We start from the raw sequence: 10,369 nt of genomic DNA on the forward strand, positions 1-10,369 counted from the left end.
AGTCGACCATGTCGCACAGTGTGAGGCCGACTTTACAGCGATTTCCGTCGCCTACTGCGGCGTGCGCTTCACTCGGAAGCAAAGACCGAAAGCTCATCGCAGACCGCAAACACTCTTTTACTAATGCCTGAGTAACTTATTTAGTCTCAAAATGGAAGGCAGCGGGAGGTAACTGGGAGTGCCAAGTTCGGTAACTGGGATCAGCTTATTGCCTGCCTTTTACTCGCACGCTTAAAGGTAACTAGGAAGGCGAATGACACACACACACAAAACCACCGACCCCCTCTTAAAAAAAAAAAGAGAGAAAGAGTGTATGTTTTTTTGTGAGAAAATGTGAGGTTTATCTATGAGCGATTGAGAGTGTGTGGGGTGTGTGAGTGTGAGAGAAAGTTCGTACCCTGTTGATTGCTTGCATAGTGACACGAATGACACAGTCTTATCAACTTTTCTTTCTGACTGACTTGAGTTCTCAGTGCATAGTTCTTCCTATCTTCTGAAAAAAGTAGAATATACTAGTGAAGATATTTTTTTAGATTGTGTGGTTGTTGCAGAAGACGCTGGTGCTGACGTGTCCAAGGCGATCAGACTGGTGAGAGAAAATACAAATTTTATTAATCTCTATTTGATCTGACAGCTTGGTCCTCAGGTTGTCGCGCTTTTTGAAGTACAGCATACGGTTGTTGGTGCGAAGCACGCCTGTTCTTTTGACTAGAAAACTGTTCCTCACCTGACATACGGACACCTGATTTATCAGAGGAGATAAAAGGCAGAGAAAGAAGAGGTTAAGGTTCTGCCGTCCATACACTCAACTTAAGGTTAGGTGAACCACTAAGACGTCACTACTCCTATTGTCACGTGACCCTTTTATGATGGTCTTTGAAAGTTGTATTTCTGCCACTTTTTAATCATCTGAGTGGAACTGTGTAATTTGCTTAAATGTTTCTCTAGAACTGATATAATTTCAACCGACAACTTTGTGTTGTCTACAGTTAGCTTCTACCACGTGCCTACATTTATATCACCTGTCTGACGTTCACAAGCAGCCTTTATCACAAACACCATCTACATGAGATTTCTATCATACGACTGTTATTTACATGAAATGTCTATCCTTTATGTGTTTATGAGCAGTCTCTCTGTTTATCGCCAGTCTTCTGTATGTGCAATATTTCTTTCCTGTGTAGGACAATGGTAACTGTGATCAGTTTCTTATGTGTGAAACAGATTTATATTTTCTATGACAATCAAGTTTAAACTTAGCTCAGCCTCTTGTCGATTGTTTCAATATCTTGAACGTTCGCTCGAAAACAATGGTTTTCTGTGACATTTACACGGAAGGTTGCCCAACTTGGTCAAATATTTGAGATTTACTCTATTAAGAACAATATTTGTGTTTGTAGGGAGTCTCTTGCGTCCGTGATGCCCAGATTACCCTCATAGATGAGAGAAATAGAGAGTTTGTGTGTGTGGGTGTGTGTGTTCTTCCTTGTACATGTGTTTCTCGTGTGGTTTCACACGTCCAGGAGGGAAAGAGAAAGCAATAAGTCGCAACCTTGGCGTGCCGTTGCGACGGACGGGGTTGTTTTGCTGCAAACACCCGCGCATAAACAGACTGGCAACAACGGCCCTCGGACACTTCTCGTGTGATAAATCACAGAACGACGAACTGTGTCATTCTGATAAGAGGATTTCTTTTTCCCCCTTTTAGGTGGTGGGTGGGGTCGGTATGATGACCTTTTTTAACGACCGTGACAAATGTGAGGCACTTGCACTGCATCCACAGCCAAACCTTGCTTGTTGTGGGTGCGAAGGTAAGGAGTCTTAATACACGATAGTTTGGGGTTTGTTTGTTTGTTGTTGTTGTTGTTTTTTGTTATTTTTTGTTGTTTTGTTTTTTAAATCGAAGAGCTGAGACTTGATATGTCAAAACACTGACATCTTAGTTTTGATATACGACAGGATCGAATCAAGGCGCTGAGAGTGCGACGGCGAGGACCTTGATACATGACTGTGTAGTCCAGAGTGCAATCTTTTCACACAAACATAAATAAGAAAAATAAAGTTAATCTGTACAGCGCAACATCCCGGCCAACAGGCAAGGTCGTTGTGTTGAACAGTATTCGCAGTGTGCACGAAACAGAATAAAAACAGTATCACCGGGTATAGGGTTTAGCCACATGGTCACATGAGACGATCCAACGCCTCTGTGTCTAGATGGCTGAGCACTTTTGGCTGTTACCGAAAATAACTTATTGGTGCTAGATGACACCGAGATAGTCTGAAAATAGGTACCTTTGTGAGCCGTCTCTCTTTGGAACATCGGACAATAACGGCCGTCCTTTACAACGACAAAGCTTTTGCGTGACTAGTGTGATTCAGCCACGGTCCACTGCCTGTTACCGTGGTTGATGGCTAATATATTGAAAAAAACCTCGTCAATGGCTGTGGGAAGATCGATCGGAGTTGTAAAGGTAGGTGGGGTTGACGAGTGAAAGAGACAAAAGCGACAGGAGATCAAAGTGCGGCAGGAATAGAGAAGCAAGATGTGTGAAATTACAAGAGGTCATGAACGTCTAATGGGAGAGTTAGGAAGGAGAGAAGAATCGAAGCGAAAGCGAAGTTTAAAGGCTACGAGTGGCAGTAAATATGTAATGGGGTATTGGAATTTATAACGGGTGATGAATCTATATGGCTATGTGAAACTATGGTGGGATGGATCCAGCCAGGTCGGCGAAGTTTAAAGAGGTATTTAAGTCGACAAAATGGTTTGTACCTACTAACCCAGGCTTAAAGTATACACGGGTGCACATAGGGTTTGGGATGTCTGGTGTGTTTTGGTAAAGACGTTTGTGCGCTCACGTGTGTGTGTTTGTGTGAGAGAGACAGAGAGAGAGAAGAGAGAAGAGAGAGAGAGAGAAGAGAGAAAGAAGAGAGAAAGAAGAGAGAAAGAAGAGAGAGAAAGAATCTTAAAAGTTATTTGACAGCTTATATTATTGTATTTTTTTTTCTCTATCTCGCACGTCCGCCCGCCCATCTGAACCTGCGTTCCCATCTGCCCTGGTGACGGACAGACGGACCACATCCGAGCAATAATTTCAAATATCACAAATCGCTTATTTGTTGGTTCTAAGCTGCTTTACATTGAACATTGCTCTGTGTACACGAAGCAAAAACACCGACATTATAGATTGGGAGGTAGCAGGAGCGGGGCTGAGAGGAGGGGTGAAAGGCGCCAGGTAAACAAGATTACATTGAAGTACTGCTGGCGTCATAGTTAATATTGTAAAACCTTCTCTCGATCCTGGATTTCCTCTGTCGTTGACAAAAGCAACGAAGGTGCTCAAGTTTGGTTGATAAGACAGATGACTGAATGATTGGTTGAATGAATAAATGATGTGGGATCTTTGCCGTTGTCACAGCTCTCGAGAAACAGACGAACAAAATATTGGTCGTGATTCTGAGCCTGCTTAATATGTGCGATTTTGATAGACATACTGCAAAAGAAGCCGAAATGTTATGGTGAGGTGAAGAGATATATGTTGTGTGTATGCTTACTGTGTGTGCGTGTGTGCTTGTGTGTACATGTGTGCGTCAAATATGAATAGGACCCTTTGTACCCCTCTCCCCACGGAGAGGTATGGTATGTTCTATGCTGCACCCATTTCTGACAAAACTTATCTACCTACAATCCTTTGCATACCCACCTACACTGTAGATAACAGACAGGTAAACAACAGGTTAAGTTTTTTTGTAATTTTTGCTGACTGAATCACAACTCTGGAAGTATTTTGTTCACAATGTATCTCAATAATGCTTTGTACAAGTAGCATTCATGTATCTTGGACCTTAGATACTTAAAATGAAGAAATATCGACTACAAGTATCTTGGACTTAAACAGACACTTTTTCGTTACGTTTCTTAGATGTAATTTACGACAAATAGATAATTCCCCCTCCCATTCCCAGCAAAAAACTTCACCTACATACGAATCCCAAAGTTTATTCTCTTAGAGTTCTTGACAGTAACAAAGGTGCCCGAGCGACTTCAGGCAGTCTGCACACGCAAAAGTTGTTGTTCACCTTGCTGGCCTGTATGATAACCCATTCGCCACTCACCTGTAACTCAGTATTCGGGCCGCTGCTACCGGCGACATCGAACGCACCCAGTTCTTGTTTGTGTCGACTGCAGAAAGTCTTGGAGCGATGCCAAAGGTCTCGTCACGAGTCGGGTACGACACACGTGACCTCGTAAGATTGGAGTGACACTAGTAGCTCGGGGTTCGGCGCAACTGGCGACCTCCTTGTGTCAGAAAGAAACAGGACTGCGAACAAAAGGTGGAAAAGCAGGCGTTAACTGTTAAACCATTCTCTCCATTGACTAGTCGTGTGCGGACTTGAAGCTTATTTTCACAGACCCCCACGGACGACGAACTAACTAAGGAAACGCAGACAACTTCTGTTTAGTTTTGCTCACGTGATATCTGATCGTAAGTAAACATGTCTTGATTATTTTGGTAGGGTGAAGGCCTGTGTGCAGTCGATGTGTCTTTCTTGTGCAGATTTGAGCACATGTGTTCTCGATTTCTCTGAGGCAGTAAGAAGGAATCAGTGTTTCTTTCATGTCCAGTCTGTGTCGCACTAGTTCCGATAGGTCAGTAAGTAGCAATCAATATTTATTTTATGTTTAGTCCTTCCCAGTAAATAAGTAAGCTACTTGATGTATTTTTTAAAAATATTTTGCATTCAGGTATATGATGCAGCGGTGTCATTTACAAGCGTAATAATAATAGAATTTTCAAATCACATTTTCCGCCCAAGGAGGCAAGATCAAGGAGCTTATCGGATTTGATTGGGCTTTTCTGTTCGCGTGCTTGTGTGTATGTATGAGAGAGAGAGAGAGAGGAGGGGGGCAAAGTGAAAGAGATTGGGAGAGAGATCATTAAAAAACTTTTAATTCCTTGTGTTTTATTGTTCGTTGAATAATTGTATGGAAATTGTACTTAAATATTTTTTTTATTTTGTCGCAGAAATTTACACCTTGTAACATGGAAATGTCGACTCATATAAACCAATTGGAAAAGTTTTGTTAAACTTCTGTTAACTGCACTAAACAAAAAGAAGGACAAAAACCAGAAACTACAATTTTAATAATTAATATACAGGATCTATACAGAAGACTTCAAAACCATTGTGCAAAGAACAAGTTGGTTGACTGTCCTTGTTCTCTCCCCAAGAGAAGCTATTCAGTGAAAACGGAAAATGTCGAGAAAGAAAGGACAGGTGTTCAGTGCTGATTACTACTACACGAAAGCCCTGGACTATTTGTCTTCATTCGACGAGGACAGCAGCGCACCGCCGACAGCCTGCCCATGCCTGTGCGGCAGCTCGGACGGCGACGACAGCAACTTCTCTCTGGGTGGCTTCCGCCCAGGCCTGCCGCAAGATGAGGGCAACCCAGCAGACGCAGCAGCTACAGCGGAAGCAGTAGTAGTGACCTCCCCTGCGAGGGGGAAGCAGCCAAGACCGGAAGTGACGAGGGCAGATCGGAGGCGCGCGCCAAGCGGAAGCTGTCCGACGGTCACGTGCACTGGGCGGACGAGTTCCGGAAAGAGTTGACTCGCTGCAATCCGCGCAAGAGCTACACTCGCCACCCGTCGCTCCACCAGCTGCAGGTGAAGCCCATTCTTAAGGCGACGACAGAAGACAACACGAGCCAGGGGACCCAGACCCCATCCGCTAGCTCTCTGCGATCCGTGTAGAATTGTCGGCAATCGGGAATCAGGTGATTCCCTTTGATCGGTGTTTCACAGGCAAAAACTTCAAGAACTAGTCTAGAGTCAAGGTCTAGCATTTACCTGCATCGTCAGCATGTTTGTAATTGACATTTCGATAAAGACCTGCGCAGAACGTGCAGGTGTGAAAGAAAGGACAAAAGAACAAAAACACTCTTACGGTATGTTTGAAAGAACAGTGTCACGACAGTGATGATGGTATAAATAGGATCACATTCCAAGGGTGTACTGATCACGGCGAAGACTTCGAAGCAAGTCTTGGAAAGAAGAAAAAAAAACGTTGGGCACCCACACGATTTTTTTGTCTTGCTTCTGACGCTTGGACACTTTGTGTGAGAGTGAGAAGAAGCTCGTGTGGACGTCCTGTCAAAAAGGAGAATGTTTTAATTTTTTTTTTATTGTTAATGTTAAGAGTAGTTCTACGGGTCGAAATTTTGATTCCTCTGCTCACATACTGTGCGATGTTTATAGCAGGTACGTGCGATCCTATGAAAATGTGAATGAATGTGAGTGTGTGAGAGTGAGTGAGAGAGAGAGCGAGAGAGAGAGAGCGAGAGAGAGAGCGAGAGAGAGAGAGCGAGAGAGAGAGCGAGAGAGAGCGAGAGCGAGAGAGAGAGAAATTATTTCACAAGAATCAAAACTACATGCAATGTCCAAGAGGTGGAAGTATTCCCGTAACCTTTTAAGCTGCTATAGAGGTGTTAAAGACCGCACTTTTTCTCGGGACCAGCTTTTTGTGAGGGCGGTGACCATCTCTCCATCTCTACCTTACCTTCCTCAACCTTCTATCCTTCAGATACAAATTGAAGTCAGCTGGGTCCACTGGGGGAAAGTTTACTGCGCTCCACCCTTTTCTAACCAGATCACCTCCTGGTTAGGAGGTAGCTATGGACTGTCAGAATGTAGGGTCATCTAACCTGGCGACTCTGCCGTTTTTGAAGAGTTTTGTCAAGGCTGACGATTGCCAACCCTCCTAACGAGCTGGTGTGATGCCTGTGGTCCTGAAACTGACCAGCGGATGCTGTTAATGAGAGAAAGTAGCACTCGTCTCAAGGAGGGAAACCAATTAAAGCATGCGTGGGTATAAAATCGGTTCATTCCCACCCTTTACTTGCACTTCTCTTCCCTAATCCTCTCTCTTGTTTTCTTTCTTTCTTTTTTTTTATCTCGTCTCTTCCTCCCTACATTACTTTCTCTTCCACTAGATGTTTACTAATCTATGTAGACCCGGAAAGTTGCTGCAAAAGTATGTTTAATTTGACAGTAGTTTTCAGTCTGGGTACAATTGCTATGTTTTAAAGAAATTCGAACAACTTGATGTTTCTTTGGTATGATTACATCTTGAAAGTTTGCTTCATTTTCAGCTTGCTTTGTTTTTCAAAAGTTTCTAAAATACCAGGCTGCAGGATGCTTTTTTTGTTTGTAACAATTGCTACAACATAAATGTATGACTTATGATTATCAGAAAGTTTACTTCACGTTCTGTTGTTGATGTAGCTCGTTGGCGGATTTTATTGGCAGTCTATTTGACTTACGTTAAACTTAGTTAACGGTAATAAGATAGCTTTTACATCATTTCATATTTTTCTCGTGTAATTATGAATGGAAATAATTGTTTTTGCATGATACATTTTTATACCAACCAGTCAGCCAGTAAATCAGTCAATCAAACCAGGTACATGTTAAGAATTGAAGAAAAATGTATGTGTGTGTGTGAGAGAGAGATGGTGATTAAAGGGCAGAATAGGTCACTCTCTAGTGATTGCAAGCCAAAGTGGTGACTGAAGGGCAAAATGCTTAACTCGCTGGGTGCTACGAAGCGCGGAGCATCCTTTTCTGGTACCGAAGATCTTCCACGAAGACAGAACTCAAGAGACTGGAGTGAGCATCCAGAGCGAACCACATGTTGTGAGCATAACCCTAAGCATATCCTCATGAAGAAGATCTGGCACTTCTACTCACTATTTGTCAACCTTAAGTATCATTCGAGCGCAGGTGTGAACAAGGAACCCAATATCTAGTCCAGCAGGGAACCAATATCCAATTTCAATTTCCAGACAAACAATTTCATGAAAAGGATTAATAAAGATGCTTCGTATTTGTATTGTATTGTAATCGAGTTAAGTTCACCACTGAATGTCTGCAAAGAGCAAAAAAGTGCAAAAAAGTGTTTTTGTTTGTTTGTTTTGCTAAACACAGAGACGATCGCTTTAAGAAATTATTTGCCAACAAAACGGAGGTGGTTTTCACCCAGATTTTGGGAACTAAAGAAAGGAGGGGGTTGTTCACCTATATTTTAAGAATCATTATAATAAGCTGTGTTTGTGCTGTCAGATTGGGAAGGGTAGAAAAAAAGAAGCCATAAATAAAATTGCTCCCTTTACACCTCTATCGCGTGTAATGGAGTGAAAAACTACAGCTGTCAGCGGTCTTAAACCGCAAGTAAGATTAAATGAATTTCTAATGAGCCGACCAGGACCAGATAAGTTTGTGCAGTTAACAACCCGCGAACTGCTTTGAGCCTCATTAATGTCGGCCGCTTTTACGTCTGAGTGTCAAAAAACAGCCCTCGCCATCACAACACGTGGAAAGAAGACCTCTTCGATGCCCTTGCAGCGAGCGAGACCGATAAAGCATGAAAGTCTGACAGCGCAGGTGCCAAACATACCGTGCAGTCAGATTAGTAATAGCACACCTGTTTAACACCTGTCCTACCAGCATACTGTTATCAACATCACAATAGTATAACACCTCAGTCTAATGCTCTGTAAGTAAATAATAATAAATAAATGATTTGTCAAGCACATCTCATACTTGATATTTGACAATTATATATATAAAAATTCAGGGAACACAGTAACCAGATTGTTAACAGCTTACTGGTCTAATACTTCAGGAAAATGCTCAGAGGTAAGTGAACTAGCATACTGCAAATACTTCAGTGCAGTCAGATCATCAAAAACACACTGGTCTAATACCTTAGTCTAATCCCCCGTAGGTGAACTAACAGGCATTTTACCAGAGCTTTATCCAGCCTATTACCTTGGGTAAATCGGTTAACCAGACATAGTGGCTTAAAGCCAGTATTCGTGGACTCGAAGTAGCCAGACACAAATCGCTGTACTAGCCGGTATTTTGTTGGAGGTGCGGCCTTCCGATAACATTCTTTCACCTGAAGGGCGATTCACACGTTGCAATGTGTCCAAGGATTGCGTGAGCAGTGTAGCATTACAACACCTGCTGAGGAGCATTACAACACTTGCAGAGAGCATTACAACACTTGCAGTGGAGCATGACAACACTTGCAGAGAGCATTACAACACACTTCTTCTCTCACACATCAAATGCCACTCGCAGCTGTCTTGCAAGGCGACGTCATAAGAGCATCCGTGCAGAGGATTATGGTTGACAGACAACCTTGATGATGGTAACCGCTGCGGCTAAAGCTTTTGCTCGGAGAAGAAGGAACGTGGGGATTGATAAAATAAAAATGGAATATTTAACTACATCGATAAAAGATGAAACAATTTTCATCTAACCACGACGCCATTTTGGTGCTGAAATTTGTAGGTAAAAGAGAACCCAACCCATTCCAGCATTCTGATTGGCTTAAACTCGAGTAAGTCTAGGTCATAACAGGCAAGCTCTTGCACGGAATAACGTCCCATCACGGGCGAACCCATTTAACCACTTCCAGAACCACAACAAAATTCTTAAAATTAACAATAAACAATGCAATAAATTTGTTACTTAGTTACTTCTTAATCTTATTCTGTTTTGGCAAAAGTCCTCGACCTCCGCTTCCCACGACTTTTAGAGTCAATAAACTGAAGACACAATAGACCGTAAAGCTGGAGCTTTTCTACCTCTGTCAACGTGAGTTTGCATCGCCTGCTCTTCTACTTGATGTTCATAGTTATTAGAGATATTTGTCAGTGGTCCTATCATTACAAATCTTGCTTCACGCCACCCTGATTTCCTTGCGCAATGCTAGCGAATCTCGAATCTGGCAACGTGTGAAATATGGTGAACATCGTTATTGATTTAGTTCAACCAAATGAACACGGAGTTTTTGTAGTCCTAACAAATAAACTAGACAGATATAAGGACAAAGAACTGTTCGGTATATATCGTTTTCATTGAATTCATCATATCTTGAGAGTAGCGGACGACATACAAAAAGCAACTGAACTTCGCAATCGACATTGGGTCCTTATGGTTCCGCTGGTCCACGAACTTGTGTTACTGGACTGCTTGCAGTTGGTCTCGGCAGACAGACAGCAGTCCACTTATACACGTCGCGGCTGCATGGTCATTAATTTCAAAATGAAAGTGAATTAATATTTGCGTCCTTTGATGTTCGCTCAAAAAGCATGATTTGATCAGAATAAATAAATTTGAATGTAAATAAATTCTTGCTGCTTTTAAAATTTTTTAAATGTATTTCTGTTTTAGATGTAAGTTTTACGCCTCGCGATCTGACCCAGTACGCACCCTTTTTCGGGAATTCCCGCTCACCCAGGACCATTCTACCCAGGGTAGACTGCTGATGTCTAATATGTCTTGATTATCAAAAG

At 42.4% G+C, this 10,369-nt stretch overlaps 1 long non-coding RNA gene across 1 annotated transcript; it reads left to right on the forward strand.

The window, feature by feature from the left end:
• Positions 1-4,320: 4,320 nt before the first annotated feature.
• Positions 4,321-7,896, forward strand: LOC112574136. The gene is made up of 2 exons (XR_003101359.1): positions 4,321-4,487; positions 5,028-7,896. It is a non-coding gene; the product is annotated as an uncharacterized LOC112574136 (long non-coding RNA).
• The last annotated feature ends 2,473 nt before the right edge of the window (positions 7,897-10,369 follow it).

Source organism: Pomacea canaliculata, linkage group LG10 (genome assembly GCF_003073045.1).
Source record: "Pomacea canaliculata isolate SZHN2017 linkage group LG10, ASM307304v1, whole genome shotgun sequence".
Lineage (NCBI taxonomy): Eukaryota > Metazoa > Mollusca > Gastropoda > Architaenioglossa > Ampullariidae > Pomacea > Pomacea canaliculata.